This window comes from Arvicola amphibius, chromosome X (assembly GCF_903992535.2).
Source record: "Arvicola amphibius chromosome X, mArvAmp1.2, whole genome shotgun sequence".
Classification (NCBI taxonomy): Eukaryota; Metazoa; Chordata; class Mammalia; order Rodentia; family Cricetidae; genus Arvicola; species Arvicola amphibius.
Genome location: NC_052065.1, coordinates 38,188,870 through 38,208,354, shown reverse-complemented (window position 1 = coordinate 38,208,354; position 19,485 = coordinate 38,188,870). Strand labels below are relative to the sequence as shown.

The following is a 19,485-nucleotide window of genomic DNA, read 5'->3' as shown; positions in this document are numbered from 1 at the left end:
GCAGACTCATCCAGGAGGAGTAGAATATTGGAAATAATCAAACTGAGGGCTGAAATCAACAAAATAGAAACACAGAAAACAATCCAAAGAATCAACGAAACAAAAAGCTGGTTCTTGGAGAAAATCAACAAGATTGACAAGCCCCTATCCAAACTAATCAAACGGGAGAGAGAACTTGCAAATTAATAAGATCAGAAATGAAAAGGGGGACATAACCACAGACACAGAGGAAATTCAGAGAATCATTACATTTTACTACAAAAGCCTGTATCCAACAAAATTGGAAAAAGTAAAAGAAATGGACTTTTTTTTAGATAAGTACCATATACCAAAGTTGAACCAAGATCAGGTGAACAATCTAAATAGACCTGTAAGCAGTGAAGAATTAGAAGCTGTTATCTAAAACCTCCCTACCAAAAAAAGCCCAGGACCAGATGGTTTCAATGCAGAATTCTACCAGAACTTCCAAGAAGGGCTAATACCTATACTCCTTAATGTATTTCACAATATAGAAACAGAAGAGTCATTGCCAAACTCCCTTTATGAAGCCACAGTTACCCTGATACCTAAACCACACAAAGACTCAACCAAGAAAAAGAATTACAGGCCAATCTCACTCATGAACATCGACGCAAAAATTCTCAATAAAATACTGGCAAACGGAATCCAAGAACACATTAGAAAAATTGTGCACTATGATCAAGTAGGCTTCATCCCAGAAATGCAGGGCTGGTTCAACATATGCAAATCTATCAATGTAATCCATCATATAAATAAACTGAAAGAGAAAAAAACATATGACTATTTCATTAGATGCTGAAAAAGCATTTGACAAAATTCAACACCCTTTTATGATACAGGTCTTGGAGAAGTTAGGGATACAAGGTTCAGACCAAAACATAATAAAAGCTATTTACAGCAAGCCGACAGCTAACATAAATTAAACGGAGAGAAACTCAAAGCCATTCCACTAAAATCAGGAACACGACAAGGCTGTCCACTCTCTCCTTATCTCTTCAATATAGTGCTTAAAGTTCTTGCAATAGCAATAAGACAGCATAAGGAGATCAAGGGGATTCGAATTAGAAAGGAAGAAGTTAAACTTTTGTTATTTGAAGATGATATGATAGTGTACATAAGCGGCCCCAAAAACTCTACCAAAGAAGTCCTACAGCTGATAAACACCTTTAGTAATGTGGCAGGATACAAGATCAACTCCAAAAAAAAAAAAAAAAAAAAAAAAAAAAAAAAAAAACCAGTTGCCCTCCTATACACAAAGGATAAAGAAGCAGAGGGGGAAATCAGAGAAGCATCACCTTTCACTATAGCCACAAATAGCATAAATTATCTTGGGGTAACTCTAACCAAGGAAGTGAAAGATCTATTTGACAAGAACTTTAAGTCTTTGAAGAAAGAAATTGAAGAGGACACCAGAAAATGGAAGGATCTCCCTTGCTCTTGGATTGGGAGGATCAACATAGTAAAAATGGCATTTCTACCAAAAGCAATCTATAGATTCAATGCAATCCCCATTAACATCCCATCAAAATACTTCACAGACCTTGAGAGAACAATAATCAACTTTATATGGAAAAATAAAAAATCCAGGATAGCCAAAACCATCTTATACAATAAAGGAACTTCTGGAGGCATTACCATCCCTGACTTTAAACTCTATTACAGAGCTACAGTATTGAAAACAGCTTGGTATTGGCATAAAAACAGAGAAGTCAACCAATGGAATCGAATAGAAGACCCGGGTATTAACCCACAAACCTATGAACACCTGATTTCGACAAAGGAGCTAAAAGTATACAATGGAAGAAAGAAAGCATCTTCAACAAATGGTGCTGGCGTAACTGTATGTCAACCTGTAGAAGAATGAAAATAGATCCATATCTATCACCATGCACAAAGCAAGTCCAAATGGGTTAAAGACCTCAATACAAATCCAACTACACTGAACCTGATAGAAGAGAAAGTAGGAAGTAGCCTGCAATGCATGGGCACAGAAGACCACTTATTACATATAACCCCAGTAGCACAGACAATAAGAGCAACAGTGAATAAATGGGACCTCCTGAAACTGAGAAGCTTGTGTAAAGCAAAGGACACTGTCATTAAGACAACAAGGCAACCTACTGAATGGGAAATCTTCACCAACCCACATCAGACAAAGGTCTGATCTCCAAAATATATAAAGAATTCAAGAAACTAGACTTTAGAATGCTAATCAACCCAATTAAAAAATGGGGCTCTGAACTGAACAGAGAATTCTCAACAGAAGAAGTTCAAATGGCCAAAAGACACTTAAGGTCATGCTCAACCTCCTTAGCTATCAGGGAAATGCAAATCAAAACAACTTTGAGATACCATTTTACACCTGTCAGAATGGCTAAAATCAAAAACACTAATAATAGCTTTTGCTGGAGAGGATGTGGTGTAAGGGGTACACTTATCCACTGCTGGTGGGAATGCAAACTTGTGTAACCACTTTGGAAATCAGTGTGGCAGTTTCTTGGGAAATTCGGAATAAACTTATCCCAGGATCCAGCAATACCACTCTTGGGAATATACCCAAGAGATGCCCTATCATACTACAAAAGCGTTTGTTCAACTATGTTCATAGCAGCATTATTTGTAATAACCAGAACCTGGAAACAACCTAGATGTCCCTCAATGGAAGAATGGATGAAGAAAGTGTGGAATATATACATATTAGAGTACTACTCAGCGGTAAAGAAAAAAATGACATCTTGAATTTTGCATGCAAATGGATGGAAATAGAAAACACTATTCTGAATGAGGTAACCCAGACCCAAAAGAATGAATTTGGTATGTACTCACTCATCAGTGGATTCTAGACATAAATAAAGGTCGGTGAGCCTATAATTCCAGATTCTCGAGAAGCTAAATAAGAAGGTGAACCCAAAGGAAAACATATAGTTATCCTCCTGGATATTGGAAGTAGACTAGATTGCCAGGCAAAAATTGGGATCTTGGGGGTGGGGGTGGGGTGGTGGTAAGGGGTGATGGGGAGATGTGGATAGAAAAGTGAAGAGGGTAGGATGGGGAGACCCTGGGGGAATGGGATGTTTGGGATGGAGGAAGGGTGGATAGAGGTGCAGGGAAGAAGATATCTTAATTAAGGAAGCCATTTTAGGGTTAGCAAGGGACTCACTCTAGAGGGGGTCCCAGGTATCCATGGAGATGTCCCCAGCTAGTTCCTTGGTCAGCTGAGGAGAGGGAGCCTGAAATGGCCCTTTCCTATAGCCATACTGATGAATATCTTGCATATCACCATAGAAGCTTCATCTGGCGATGGAGGGAGATAGAGACAGAGACCCACACTGGAGTGCAGGACTGAGCTCCCAAGGCCCAAATGAGGAGCTGAAGGAGGGAGAACATGAGCAAGGAAGTCAGGACCGTGAGGAGTGCGCCTACCCACTGAGACTCCTGGGCTGGTCTAATGGGAACTGACCAAGGCCAGCAAGACCTGGACTGAAAAAACATGGGATCAGACTGGACTCTCTGAATGTGTGGGACAATGAAGGCTGACTGAGAAGCCAAGAACAATGGCACTGGGTTTTGATCCTACCGCATGTACTGGCTTTTGGGGAGCCTAGTCTGTTTAGATGCGCACCTTCCTGGACCCAGATGGAGTGGGTTGGACCTTGGACTTACTGCAGGGCAGGGAACCCTGACTGCTCCTTGGTCTGGCAAGGGAGGGGGAGGGGAGTTAAAGGAGGGGGAGAGAAATGGAAGGTGGGGAGGAGGTGGAAATTTTTAATAATAAAAATAAATTTAAAAGAAGAAAACACATTTTAGAACTTCGACAGAAAATCATAAAGTCAGGCTTCAATACGGTCTCCATATAGAACTGACGGAAAAAATCAGAAATAAAAAAAAAGTGTTTTGGACATTTTCACTGTTGTGGATTGTGTGTCTCAGTTTTGAAAGTAATATGTTATTTTTTCACAACATTGTGTCACTTTGGGTAGAGAACAGATGGAATTTGGAAACAGTGCACAGAAGGAGAACAGGGTACAGTGGAGAATGAAGATATTCAAATAGTTTTGTCACAGCAATAACATTGCTACCTTTATCAATAAACAAAATACAACATAGGATTAAATGCCAACATTGTATTGACAGTTCTTGTCATAGAGTGATGAAACTAGTTAAATAAATTAAATTAAACAATATTTTAGTTCTTCCATAATCAATGAGTAGAATTTTTATTGGCTCGATATTGATTCATAATTAAATAAAAATAGGAAATAGGCAATTCAAAGTTACTATTAGAAGTCAATCAATATTATGTAATAATATTATACACTATATTCTTAGTTGAAATGAGAATTATAGAAAAAGTGCCAGTAGTTATATAATTTGAACATCACAAGAAGTACTATGCACAATAAAGTCACAGCTAATATAATTTAGTAGACATAAAATGGTAATGGTTTGAAAAACTATCAGGCAGATTTTGTGATCATGTTCTTTAACATGTAAAACCGGCATAAATTAGTTCTATGGAGTCATTTTTTTTTGTATTCTAACAGACTAACTATTATATATTTAGATTCTGTTGTATTATCAATTTCACTGAAACTTAATCTAATTTATTGAGGGTTTCTTACTTCATTACCTTGACTGATAATGAGTAGAAGCAACTATTACACATTGTAATATGAAGGACTATTTCAAATTTTAAAACATATATGCCAAAGACATTTATAACTATACTCATCAAATTAATTCAGATCAAGACTTTTTCTTCTGGATTCTAAAATGTGAATTCAAATACTCAATTCTATTATGACATTCTTTTAGTCTAGACACCAGATATAGATGGATATATATATCAAATATATAAAAGGCCTGACTTTGAAAATAGCAAAAGTTGTAAAAATAGTAAGAATTTTCTCTAATAGTATCATTTTAATCTGAAGGTAATTATCATTTCTAATAATGCTACTATTTTTACTGTTTTTGTTACACTGTACCATTTTCTCTGCTCTGCTCCATTCCACCCCTCCCCCTTTCTCCCCTCTATATTAAGATAACTTGCTGCTTTCCCAAAGATAATGTTATCATTTTTATAATTTACATATATAAGCATAAACTGGAGGAGATAGTTCCTAATGCCATATCACTATTAGATGAAATACGTTTTGGGAGAACATTAATGTATACAGAAATGACTATTGAAATAAAACTATTTCAAAGCTTACATCTGCATTTCATAGCTTGGAAATCATTTTTTAAAATTTTTTGTTATTGGGTAACTTCAGGGCACTTTTTTGTATGTATGCAATGTATTTTGAGTATATTCCTTCAAACATATTCTGCCACCTTACCGTTTCAGGGTACTCCCCTTCTAGTGCTTCCAAACAACTTCACTTCTATTTTCATGCCAACATCTACTCAGATAAGTGCTTTCCTGAGACATATTATTTTACCCAAATTTATCAGAGTAATTTGTGAGGAAATAATAAAAAAATACTCATTTGAAGTCTATGTTCCAAAATTTGTCTATAAGTTTATAATCACCATGTTTCCAAGCTAATTAAATAGTCCTGTATTTCTATTTATTCCAACCACAATGACCACAGATTTATGAAAAAATTTACCTATGTTTTGTGTGTGTGTGTGTGTGTGTGTGTGTGTGTGTGCATGAATGCTTGTGTGTGTGTGTTTGTTAGGAGGAATTAAGTCACACAAAAATTGGTGGAAAAACACTTTTAAAGTTGATTGTAAATACCTTTTAATATCAAAAAGTCACCTGAAAACATACATACAATTAACATTATACAGACTGGTTAGATTATATTCAGGAATATGTATTACATATATATTTATGCATGCTATAACAATTCATGAAAAGGGTTCATGAATGTGAGGGAGAGCTAGAATAGATATATAGGAGGATTTGGAGGTAGGAAAGGAAAGTGATTAAATGTTATTACTAGAGTATCAAAAAGAAAATGAAAAAGTTAAAAATATTATGCATAAAATGAACTTTGTGTAGGAGCATAAGGGAAGTGTAACCAAAATTAAGGTGCTTGAAAAGCCATATGGAAACCTACAATTTCATAAGCATATTAAAATATAATATATAAAAGAGTTTGGTTCAAGACTTGCCTAGTGCCTCTGTGCTGTAGAAAGATCATGACCTTGAGGGTATGTGGCTTAATCACCTTCCAAAGATGCCTTATTCCCAAGATGAACCACAGCATATAGCATTCATTATTGGATTCCTTCCAAAGGCCATGAAGACCCTGGAGAGAATAGTTTAGAAAAATCTCTGAGAAACACTAAAGAAGAAATAGACATAGAAGCAAGTCATTTGATTTTAATTAAGAGGTTCAGAAAGGAGCTCAATTATGGTGACATGAAAAAGCTGAAAACCATCATTTATTAGCTGGCAGAGTTGAAAGACTATGAAGTACTGATCTATCTCTCCTCAGAGCATCAAGCACATCTGGCTAGGGTTGGATGAGTCCTGCTATTTGTTCAGTTCAAGTGGATGAGGACACTGCTTCAAGAGGACACGATTCTCTGCCCTACACCCTCCTGAGCCAAACTTATAGTATGCTATTCTTTCACAGTATAGTCTAGGATCTTGAGATGAACCAGTCTTTCCCTTCAGGGAAAGAATATGTTGATCTTTGGATTGTTACAGTCAAGAAAATAGGATGGTGAAATTAAAATTAGCTTAGGACTCAGATGCGAGCACATAAGCCCTGGATTCAATCTCTAGCATAAAATATAATCACTTTAAACAGAACAGTAAGTGAGAATTTTAGATTAAAAAAATCAAAAAGGGTAAAAGTTTTAAAATATCAGTCCCACTATGTATATCCTTGTAATCTACAAATAAACATTAAACAGGTTAATGATAGATAGATGATAGATAGATAGATGATAGATAGATAGATGATAGATAGATAGATAGATAGATAGATAGATAGATAGATAGATAGATAGATGATAGATAGATAGAGCAAGCCAAAACAGTTGAACAAGATAATGTCAAAGGGTGGTTAATGCTTCTCTAAGAAGCCAAATGTTAGTAATCCTAACCCTAGTACTAGGTGTGGGACACTTCGTTAAAGTTTCTATATTTATGCTGATTTGAAAAGGTAATAATATATATAGGAAAGTTTGATGAAGGAATAAATTTAAATTTCTTACTTTTTGTATGGTTATCTAAAACATTAAAAGGCATTCTTTTTAATATTATTCTTGTAAAATTGCCTTGACTCATTAGAAAGGAACAATTTAAGAAAAAGTATTTTCAAAAATATGCATGTATACCTATCGAGCATATCAAATTATTTTCATAATGTTTTCATACAATTTTTCTTTATTAATTCATTTTTAGGCTACCTGTACGCATGCTTGTCTGTATATGCAAAACCTATGTGGAGTTTATTGAAGAGGTCAGAAAAGGGCATTAGGTATTATCAAACTAGAGTAGCAGATAGTTGTTAGCCCTCATGTTGGTGCTAGAAATAGAACCCAGTGCTCTGCTCTTAATTGTTGTTACCTCTTCAGCTCCTCATCAAATTTTATTTGCCACCGAGATTAAAGATTGTTACAAATAAAAAGCCAATAAAAATTAAGTTAAATGTAATTTTGAATTTGATTAACAATCCAGTGTATAGACTCTTATTTAATAATTCTCTTATTTCCAAAAATACTCAGGTGTTTAAATGAAATTCGTATTATGAATTTTATTTGAAGGTCCTGCAAGATTAAAGTTACGGGAAATTTTAATAATAACCAGTGCAAATAAAATGATGAGACAAGTAATGGCTAGTTTACCATATTTTAATATACTTTTAGTGAACTATTTATAACTTTTTTTTCTCAGATAAAAGTGATAAATGAAATGATAAAATGGCCTCTTGCCATTCTCTGTGGTCCAATAAAAGGCTGATTTGAAATTCCTATTATTGAAGTTCAAGATTATTACCATGTGATGCAAAATCACATAAAGCACAAACATTTCTAATGATACTGGACTCTAAACTCTATGCAACCTTCCATAGTGTATATATTTAAATAAACATATAAACCTACAGAGATTTAAATACACATTCATCTATGCTAAAAATATTGGCCAACCTGTTCAACATAAAAACAGCTCATAGGTGTGTCAGTTTTTCTATTCACAGTGAATGAGAGTAAAAGAATAACAAAATTTATAAATTAGACATAACTATAATCTTTCACTTTCTCATCACATTACTTTCAGTGTTTGATGTAGTATTAACACTATAATTAGTTGTGCCCTCTAATACAAACAGAATAATGTGTTCCTATATAAAGTTATGTAAAATATTTTAAGCCTTAAAATATTAAAACTATGAATAAAACTAAAATTTTCTTGGTTTTAATGTTACTGAAAACCTCTCAAACATCTTCCTTTCACAAATGATTTGCAGTTATCTATTACTTCACAATTAAATAACTACATCATAGTTTTTGTTTAGTTTTGTTATAACTTTCTTTTTATTTATTCTTTATGTCTTTTACATCGTGCCTTCTGATACCAGCCACCTTTTTTGTGTTGACTCCTTTTAATACTTACTAGATAGTGTTCTTTCACTGAACTACATTCCTAGTGCACCTTTTTTCCAGTCTTTTAAAACTAGAAATTATAATTAAAAAAAATAAGTAGAACAAATTTACTGAGAAAATGTTCAACAATAAATATTTCAACTAAATAGTAATTAATAAAATCAACATTGAAGAAGGCCACTTGTTAACTGTTGAACTAAGGACACTTGCTCAGCCATGTTCATAGCATATTTATTTATAATAACCAGGAACTAAAACAACATAGATTTCCTTTAAGTACAGAATGAATAAACAAAATATGGTACATTTACACAGCAGAGAATTACACAGCTCTTAACATCATGAAATTTGCAAGCAAATGGATGAAACTAGAAAAATATCACCCTGTGTGAGGTAACCCAGACCCATAAATATGACAAACATGGTATGTACTCAATTATAAGTGGATATTAGCTGTTATTAAAGGACAGTCACTATAATCCACAGACCCAGATAGGCTAAGTAAAAGGAGGGCATTAGGGGGAACAGATGGATCACCCTGAGAAGGTGAAAAAGAATAGGAAGGTGGGGATGTGAACAAGAAGGATCATATGGGGGAAAGGGAAACGGGGAGAGAGTATTGGGAGGCATGACTGGAAATGGGTGGTATTTTGTAGGCAATGAAGAGAGACTTAGTACAGTGAAAACTTCTGGAACTTATCAGGGTGACCCAAGCAAGGAATCTTAGTAATGGAGGATACAGAACCTGAACCAGCTCTCTTCTGTAACCAGGAAAGACTTCCAGTTGTGGCACTGAGACACTAACCCAGCCGCAAAACCTACATACAAACTGTCCTGCCTGCAGTATATACTGGGGCAATGGTGGTGAATCGCTACTTGTGGAAGTGGCCAATGAATAACTGATCAAATTTGAAGCCCACTCCAGGAGAGGGTCCCCATGCCCAACCCTGTCTGGGTGGACAGGAACCAGAAGCTGGACAGCCCTGAGACTTAGGGTATAACCAAACATGAACCACCCAAAAATATCAATAAAATTATTCATAATGATATTCTGCTATACTTATAGATTTTTGCCTAGTCCCATCATCGGAAGAGAGGCTTCCTCAGACTGCTAATGGGAGCAGATGAAGAGAACCACAGTCAAACATTAGGCAGAACCCTATGAAAGAGGGGAAAGAAGGATTATAGGAGCCAAGGAACCAAGAGACCATGGCCCACAGAATCAACTAAGCAGGGCTCATAGAAAATCAGAGACTGAAAGCAATAATCTCAGAGCTTGCATGGGTCTGTATTAGGACATGTACATATATGCTATGGTTGTTTAGCTTGAAAATTTTGCGAGAATCTTCGCAGTGGGAGTGGAGGTAACTCTCTTTTGTCTGATATTAGGGACCCTTTTCCTCCTACTAGGTTGCCTTGTCCAGCATTGATATAAGGGTTTATGTCCAGCTATACTGCATCTTGCTATGCTTAGTTTGGTTGATATCCCTGAGAGGCTTACTCTTTTCTGAAGTGTCATAGAGGAGGAGTGGATGGTTGGAGGAGTGGATGGTTGGGGGGGATAATGAGAGGAGGTGGAGGAAGGGGAAACTGTAGTTGGGATGTATTGTATAAGAGAAGATTAAATAGAAAGAAAAAACATTTTATTTGATTCAAATCAATATATCTCAGTAATACATGTGTTATAAAATACATTTTTTCTTTTAAAGTTTTTCTTGCATAATTACATAATGATAAATATTTAAATAAATACGAGTCAAGTATACTTGGGAAAATATGAACATGATACCATCAAAGAAAAGATTAAAAATATCCAGAGAAAACCTAAAAGGCATTATAGATTTTACCATATGCCCAAAATACACAGTAGGAATATTTATTGAAAAATTCACCTTCTAGCATTTTTTCAACCTAATCTTGCAAAATGGAAAATTTGCATACATATGATTACTTAATCATGACATTGTTTACTGTTGGTACTAGTGTTATACGATTTGTGTTTTCTTTTATGTATCCTCTTAATTAAATGCTTTTTAAATATGTTGACCATAATACAAGTCTTAGAGATTTTATTTTTATTTCTTTCATTCTTTTGTTTAGCCATGCATGCTGATACTTCAGATGTAAGAGTTTTAGAAGGTAAAGGTCCTCATCAACTACATAGTGAGTTTCAGACCGGGCTTACTACTTTGAACCAATCTCAAAACAAAGTTCTTCAAAAACCCTGCCTTTTGTGTTACCTAAATAAAGCTGAAATATTTTTACTTTATTTGAAATAGCCAGTCTTTCAATGAAACAATCAGGATAAATACTATCAGAGTATCACAGAAGACTTTAAAAATGATTCACTTCCTGCACATGAGTGGGATTTGAGAAGCATTAGCACAAACTGGATGTAAGCAACATTCTTTGTTGTTGAGATTTTGCCACCACATAGCTCAGGCTCTAAGCTCTGCTATGTCGCTCACTGATGTGTGATTTTCTTTGATTTTGCTTTCTCCTCTGTGGTAAATCACACCATTGGGTGTTCAATAATGGCATAAGTCTGTATATCTGTAGAGCTCTTTAAGTACTTATTAAATGATACTTCCTTTCCTTATATCTTCCCTATTAGATAAGATTTAAAGTGCATTTAAGAATATTTTCAAGGATTTGAAACACCATATAGTCTAGAAAAATACAGAAAAAAATATTTACTAAATGATTCATTACTATACCAAACTTTCCACAATAAGCAAATCAAGGTATGTAAAAAAAAAAAATCTTTGCTCACAAACTCAAAGAATTTTGCCCCAGTTCAGTTGACAATACATCAAAATCAGCGGGAGAATACTTTTCATATTTAAAACACAATAGGTCTTATAATATTTGATTTTTTAAAAAGTAGAAAGTAAAAGAGGTGCACATTTTCAACAGAAAGATAAAAGAATCCCATGAGGAATGGCAGAACAACAACAACAACAAGCACAGCAAACAAAACTCAGAATGATAAACTAATGCTATGGTTATCTTGAAATTTACTGATCTCATTAATTGTGTAGTATACAAAATTCGTCTCCATATGGAAAAGAGCCAAAACTGCCATCAAAATTTAAGATTCCATGGCATTCCAAATCAATTATAGGAAAACCCTAGGTTTCCTATATATAGCTCACCACTACATATAAACAAGCACGTAATAAAGACAATTACAAGTATTCCTATTGTTTAAGCATTCATCTAACAACTCTTACTTTATAAATAATAATTTAATGAACATTGAAGAAACAAAGCTAGTTCAAACAAAAGAAATATAGGAAAAATGGGCATATAAATTAACACTTGTCTTATTTGTCTTAACATTACACTGCCAAACTAAATTAACATGATAAAAATAGATGTTCAGAAAAATGCCTTCATGAAAATAAATGTTCAAATTAAATTGAAAAAAAAACTTGCAAGAATTTCTCAGTAATATTCTCAGCATGTTAACTGATATTTATAGTTCCAGCACTTTGGAAGCTGATGCAGAAGGATTATTGCAAGTTGGAGTGAAACCTAATGTGATTCTGTGTTAAAGAATATTCCCAAATTCAGCTTACAACAAGACTGAGCTTGCCACAAAAGCTAATGACATGAGTTGGAATCCTGAGACACAGTAGAAAGGGAAGTGACTCCCAACAACTGTCCTCTGACATTCTCACATATATATTGAGATGTATGACTGCATAACTGCACACACAAACACATGCACAAATGTGATACTTTTATTTTTATTATTTAAAAACATGTTTAAATTTAAATATATTTTAATTATAGTCTTCCCCTTCTCCAAGTTAGTCCAGATCCTCTTGTCCTCCCTACCCAATCAACTTCAATGGTGACAAGATATAACCAGTTGCGACTCACTCTCCCCTACTACTTTGAGTTTCATTTAGATCACCTTCATATATGTATATATATATATATATATATATATATATATATATATATATATATATTTGGAGGTATCTGCTATATTAGGTTTCAATACTACCCCTCAGTTGTTACTTAACTTTATCTCTCTCATAATCCTTCCAACTATCCCTTGTACCTTTCTGACCCCTATTTGATCCCCCAATTTCATATCCCCATTTATCTATAAACATCTATTCTATTTCCCTTTCCTAATAAAATCTACTTATTCACTCTAGCCCCTTAATCTATACCTACCTTCTATTCTATGGGTTATAGCATGGTTAAGACTGAATTAAAAGCTAATATCCACATAAAAGTGAGTACATACCATATTTGTCTTTCTGGGTCAAGGGTAACCTCACAAAGGATAACTTTTTTCTAGTTCCATCCATTTTATCATGCCATTTTTAATGGCTGAGAAATGCTCCTTTATGTAATGGTACCACATTTTCTTCATCCATTCTTGTGTTGAGGGACATCTAAATTGTTTTCAAATTCTGCCTATGATAAAGAAAGCTACAATGAATATGTTTTCCCAAGTGTCTCTGTGTTATAATAAAGCACCTTTTGGGCATATTCCCAAGAGTGGTATAACTGGATCGTGAGGAATATCAGTTCCCAACTTAAGGAACCACCACACTGATTTGTATAGTAGTTCTACAAATTTGCATGCCCAATAACAATATATGAGTGCTGCTTTTGCTCCATATCCTTGCCAGGAAGAATTATCACATATATTATTGATCTTAGTAATTCTCAAAGATGTAAGATGAAATCTCAAAGTAGTTCTGATTTGCATTTCCATGATGACTAAGGATTTTTAATATTTCTTTAAATGTTTATGAGCTATTTGACTTTCTTTTATTGAGAAGTCTCTGTTTAGATATGCACACCATTTAGATTGTGGCATTTTTGTCTTGATACCTAGTTTCCTGAGATCTTTGTATATTTTGTATACAAGCACTCTATCTATCAGATCTGTAGCTGGTAAAAATATTTACCTATTTTTTAGGCTGCCAATGTTTGAATAACAATGTCCTTTGCCAGGCAGACGTTTTGCAGTTTTATAAGATGGCACTGGTTAATTATAGATCTTAGTGTCTGTGCTAATGGTGGTTTGTTCAGAAAGTCTTCTCCTGTGTCAATGAGTTCAAAACTATTTTTTACTTTCAGTGTATCTTGTTTTGTGTTGAAGTTTTTTATCTAATTGGACTTGAATTTAATGCAGATCAATAGATATGATTCTATTTGCATTCTTCTACATGCAATTATCCATCTGGTTTTAGCTATCTTGGCTTTTTGTGTTTCCACATGGATCTGAAGATTATCCTTTCAATGACTGAATAAATTGTGCTTGAATTTTGATGGATATTGCATTAAGTATGTAGATTGGTTTTGGTAGCATGGCCATTTTTACTGTGTTAATCTTTTTGATCCATGAGCATATTTGGAAGATCTTCCTATCTTCTGATATCTTCCTCAATTTCTTTCTTCAGTTACATGAAGTTTTTATCTTACAAGTCTTTAACTTGTTTTGGTAGACATACCCCTATGGTATTTTATAGTACTTGAGTCTATTTTGAAGGGTGTTGCTTCCCTGACTTCTTTCTCTGACAATTTATCATTTGCATATAGAAAGAGTACTGATTTTTGTGAGTTAGTTTTGTATATAGCTACTTTGCTGGATGTGTGATACTAAAAATTTTAAAATGCAAGCAAGTCTCCAACATTTTTTCTGAGAAACAAATAAAGTAGAAGAATTACCATAACAGAATATGTAGGAAATTATGGTTAAAGTGGGATTGTGGGTTTTTTTTTTCTGTATGATCTGGGCATTCTTAAAAGTGGAATATTACAGTCTTTTAGAAGTATAGATTTTATACATTATCTCTACCTTCAAATTATTTAATATTTGCTTTTTATATTTATGTGCTCTGATACTGAGTACATGTATGTATTTACAAATTTGTCTTCTTGATGAAGAGCTCTCTAACATGTTACAATGACATAGTTTCCACTTACAGATTTAAATGTGTATTTGATGTGAAATGTAATTATGCTTAATTTCTTTGAATTCCACTTGTATGGAATTTTTTTATTTTATTCACTTTCAGTCCATGTGCCCTTTTAAAAATGAGACATCTCTTGTAGATTGCATTACCTTAGCCAGGTTTTATGGTTTTTATCCATATATTCATTCTGTACCTTTTATTTCTTTAATGTACATGCATGTGTGAAGTCTCTTGTTAAGTCCAGAGCTCACTGACACACAATCATCTCTCTAGCCAACTTTACCCACAAACCTTTTGTCTATGGCTATTGAGTACTAGGATTATAGGTGACTATCAGGCCTGCCCAACTTTTACATGAGTTGAAAGTTTATGTGTGTATGTGCGCACATGTGTGTGTGTATTTAAAAGTCACTTACTTGCAATCATACACAGAGAGATTACATTAAATACAAAGTGATGAAAATCAAATAAGATTTGTAGTAGAACTGAATTAATGATATAAGTGTCTTTAGGTATTTCACTTATATAAGATGACATAGTTAAGAAAAATGTCATAGGATTATAATATAAATATATTATTTTTACACCATCCTGTGAACTTGAACTTACTAAAAAGCAAAAGTTCAAAATATAAGATTTATCGAACTTGAGATTTTAACCACTGAATCATTGTTTGATTTGTGTTAGCATTAAGGAATTTCTAGTTCTGTAAATACTTTTTCCATTATAAAGTTAAAATAATTATATTTAAACATGTTTCATTATCATTGTTTTGTACATGAGCATTTTGAAGTTGTCTCATCTTAGACTATCTGTAAAGATGCTCTCAGCAAATCTCGTGTCAACATAATTTTCACCTCAAACTTTTTTTGTGTTAATTAAATTTATTTATTTATTTTACATCCTGACTGTAGTTTCCCCTCCCTTCTCTCCTTCAATCCCCTTCCCATCCTTCCCTCTGCCTCACCAACATTTCTCCTCCTCTGTTTTTATTTAGAAAAGGTCACTCCTCCCATGGGTATCAACAAAGCATGGGATATCAATAGAGGTAGACTGAAACTCCTCCCCCTGTATTAAGGCTGGAAAAGGCAACCCAGTAGGAGCAATAGGTTCCCAAGAGCCAGAAAATGCATTAGAAACAGCCCTTGTTCCCATTGCTATGAATCCCACAAGTAGAGAAAGCTACGGACATCTCACATGTATGCAGAGTGCCTAGGTCAATCCCATGCAGTCTCCCTAGTTGTCAGTTCAGACTCTCTGAACTCCTATCAGCCCAGTATAGTTAATTCTGTGAATTTTTATGATGTCATTGATCCCCTGGCTCCTATAATTCTTCCTCCCTCTCCTCAGCAAGGTTCCTTGTTTTTGGCATGATGTTCGGTTATGGGTTTCTACATCTGTTTCGAGGCTACATGAAGGTTCTTTGATGACAATTGTAGTAGTCACCAATCTAACCTCTTTGTGCCCATGTATTATAGCATGGTTATCTTTTGCTTAACAGTTAATATCCACTTATGAGTACTTTATGTATTTGCCTTTCTGTGTCTAGGTCATCTCACTTAGGATGATTTTTTTCCTATTTCCATCCATTTGACTTCAAATGTTTTGATGCCATTGTTTTTAACAGCTGAGTAATACTCAAATTTACATAATCCATCCTTCAGTTAAGGTTGTTTCCAGGTTCTGGCTATTATGAATAAAGTTTCTATGAACACAGCCGAGCAAGTGTCCTTGTGATGTGATAGAGCATCCTTTGGGTATATACCCAAAAGTTCACCTCAAACTTCTAAATTTATTACCACTGATTTAGTTTCCAATCAACAAAGAAAAAATATGGCAAATTTTCTTAAAATCTCTTAAGTAAATAAATTTTAATGTCCCTTATATTGTAAGTAAAAGCTAATTTTTATTTGAAAATATATATTTAATGATACTTAATGTCTTTAACTGAAAGCATGTGTTTATTTTGTTACACACAACTAAAGTGACACAATCCCTTTTTCTTTTTAATTATGTTTTTGTTGAGAGTAAAATTACATTTCTCCCTTCCCTTTTGCCCCTCCAAACCTTCCCATATATACCCTTCTTCTTTCACCTTAAAAGTCATGACTCCTTTTTTATTAATTACTATTGTAATATTATAATATATATATATATATATATACACACACATATATACACATATATACACAAAAAATGCATTTTCTTTCTAGTTCACAAAAGCACTTTCTGAGTCAAAAAGAAATCTGACTGAAAGAATTGTATTCTGATTCCTCTACAGACTTTACAGCAGACAAAGGAAAAAAAACAATCAGGGTGAGGTAATAATGAAACTCAGCTCAGCCCAATTTTATTTTGACCAGCACTAAACCAACACTTCTGGAGTCTTGCCTAGATCATTTTCCTTTAGCCATATTTAGGCAAAGCATGATTTTGGAAACAGAAGTATTCAGGTAGCTATTAACTCACCCCTGAGGTAAACAAAGCTTAAAACACATCTATATTGAAGCTCTTAGCAAAGTACATATAACTTTATCCATAACATGATTTCTCATTTTCTCAAAAACAATGCTTAAGATTAGGACCTAGTGAGAATGACTGAGGTAAACATAATGTCTGTGAGTGTCAGGATTGTCCTGCTCCTAAGATGATGGAGAAGTCACTTAGGCTGTTGTAAAGCACAAATATCATCACTGGTAAGAATGGATTTTCTGGTCTAAAAGATCTAAAAGATCTAAAAGATCTCAAGATCTAGGGGAAAAGTTCTGATATAAGTAAAAACAAAAACTCTGGGAGTTATGGGCAAAGCCTTTCTCACCAGACAGCAAGGTCACCAGGTTGCAAACTACGACATTCCTGGAATTCCAGGAAGAACAGCTATGCACCACATTTCATTAATGAGATAAGTGATGTGTTTAACTTTCCTGGCTTATCCTGTGCCTATCTGTGTGCACAAGGTCTTTTGTCCCATACAGGACTGAGGTTCCAAATACTCAAAACTCAACTGTTAGTTGTACTCTTTGACTACAGATCTTGCTTCTTGTTAGTCAGCAAATGATACTCCGGTTAAATATTCCCTTCATGGGTAAGAAAAAAGACAACTGAAAGAAATCACTAATCTACTGACATGGCTCATCTGTATATACATCAGCTAACAAACCCTTAGTGTCTTGTTTACAAGGTTCTGCCCAGTGCTCATAGACAGGCCACAATGTACCTGAGAGGACAAATAAGATGTCAGGAAGAACATATGCAATTTTTCAAGGAAAAGTACACATCTACAGCTTCAAACATCTGCACAAAATGTATAATCCTTGCATATTGCATAGTTCATTGTGGCACAGATCCTTCAGTTCTTGTTGTAGTTAAGGAAAGCGGTCATGTCCTCTTGTTTAGCTTGATGTGATAAGACCTTAAATTTCTCAGATATTTGTTTTGGTGTCACAGACTTGGGGATCACGACCAACTTCCCATGGATAAGGAACCTGATTAGAACATGATCTGTAGTTTTATTGTATTTGGTTGCAATCACCTTGATACTGGGATATTCCATGATAGAAATATTCTCAGCCTTGACCCAGGAACTAACAGAGAAGTGAAGAGATTCTAGACAATCACCACAATGTTTTAGGCATGGCAGTGCTTGATCAACTTCTCCTGAGATAGGTATGGGTGGCACTTGATCTGGAAAACTGTGGACTTATATTTGAAGCTGGTTTGTTTATGATCCTCTCAGTTGAAGTTAAAGACAAGAACTTCTTTGACCAGACCATCATCCACTAACTGTCCCATGACCATCCCAAGTGTCCACAAAATACATGCCATAGTTAAAATTTCTATTGCTGTGAAGAGACACCATTACCATGGCAATTTTTAAAAATAAAAACATTTAATTGAAGTGGCAATTTACAGTTTCAGAGGTTTAGTCCATTATCATCATGGCAGAGAGCACAGTGGTGTTCAAGTAAACATGGTGCTAGGTACATCTTGGTCAGATAGCAACAGGAAGTGGACTCTGTTGAGGGAAGTGTGAGCAAAAGAGACCTCAATTCCTGCCCCCACAGTAACACACTTCCTCCAACAAAGCCACACCCACTCCAACAATGCCACACCTCCTAATAGTACCACTTCCTTTGGGGTCTCTTTTCTTTCATACCACCACACCCAGTGTCACTGTGAAACATGTAGTCTGATGTACCCAGTAGGAAATAGTCAGGTTTAAGTCTGAAGGCTGTTGAGCAGTGAATATGGTAGAGACCCAGGTAATCCAGCTTCAGGTCACTAGATATGTTCTAGTAGTCTCTTTCATTGTGCCTTTGTTATAGAATATACACTATGGTTTGGGGATGATAAAGGCTTCCTTGTGCTGCTCTTTGAACTTCTCTTGGGGAGCCACCCTCACTGTCTTCTCATTCTGGTACACCTGGGTAGAGACAATGAGACAACATCCAATGTAAACAGAAACTTTTAAAGCCTTAGTCACCTAACCAGGAGAGGACTTTCTGTTGCCCAGACTCAGGTTGGGCATCTTGACATTGTTAAGTTCCAGAAGGCTGGTTGTGACTGCTTCATGCCATACAACCTGACCACATCTATGCCAATATAATCACTTTAAATCAATCATCAATGCATGTAAAAAAATGCATGCAGTAAGACTCCAGAAGATTTATATTTTTATTTCTGCCACTGAAAAAATCTCATAAAGATAAAAAATATAATAATTTCAAGAAATGCCCAAATTTTTTTCTTGTTGTTTTTTTGTTTTATGAGAAAGCCCTGGCTGTACTGAAAAATCACTCTTTTTTCATATGTGTATAAGAAATCTTTTTGTAATTTTCTTTTTTATTGATTTTATAGAACTACACATTATTCTCTGCTCCCCTTTCTACCTTCTCTTATGGTCTTCATGCTCCCAATTTACTCAGGAGATCTTGTCTTTTTCTAC

At 34.7% G+C, this 19,485-nt stretch overlaps 1 pseudogene; it reads left to right on the top strand.

Annotated features, from left to right (window-relative positions):
- The first annotated feature begins 6,174 nt into the window (after window positions 1-6,174).
- LOC119804138 lies at window positions 6,175-6,583 on the top strand (annotated as a pseudogene).
- The last annotated feature ends 12,902 nt before the right edge of the window (window positions 6,584-19,485 follow it).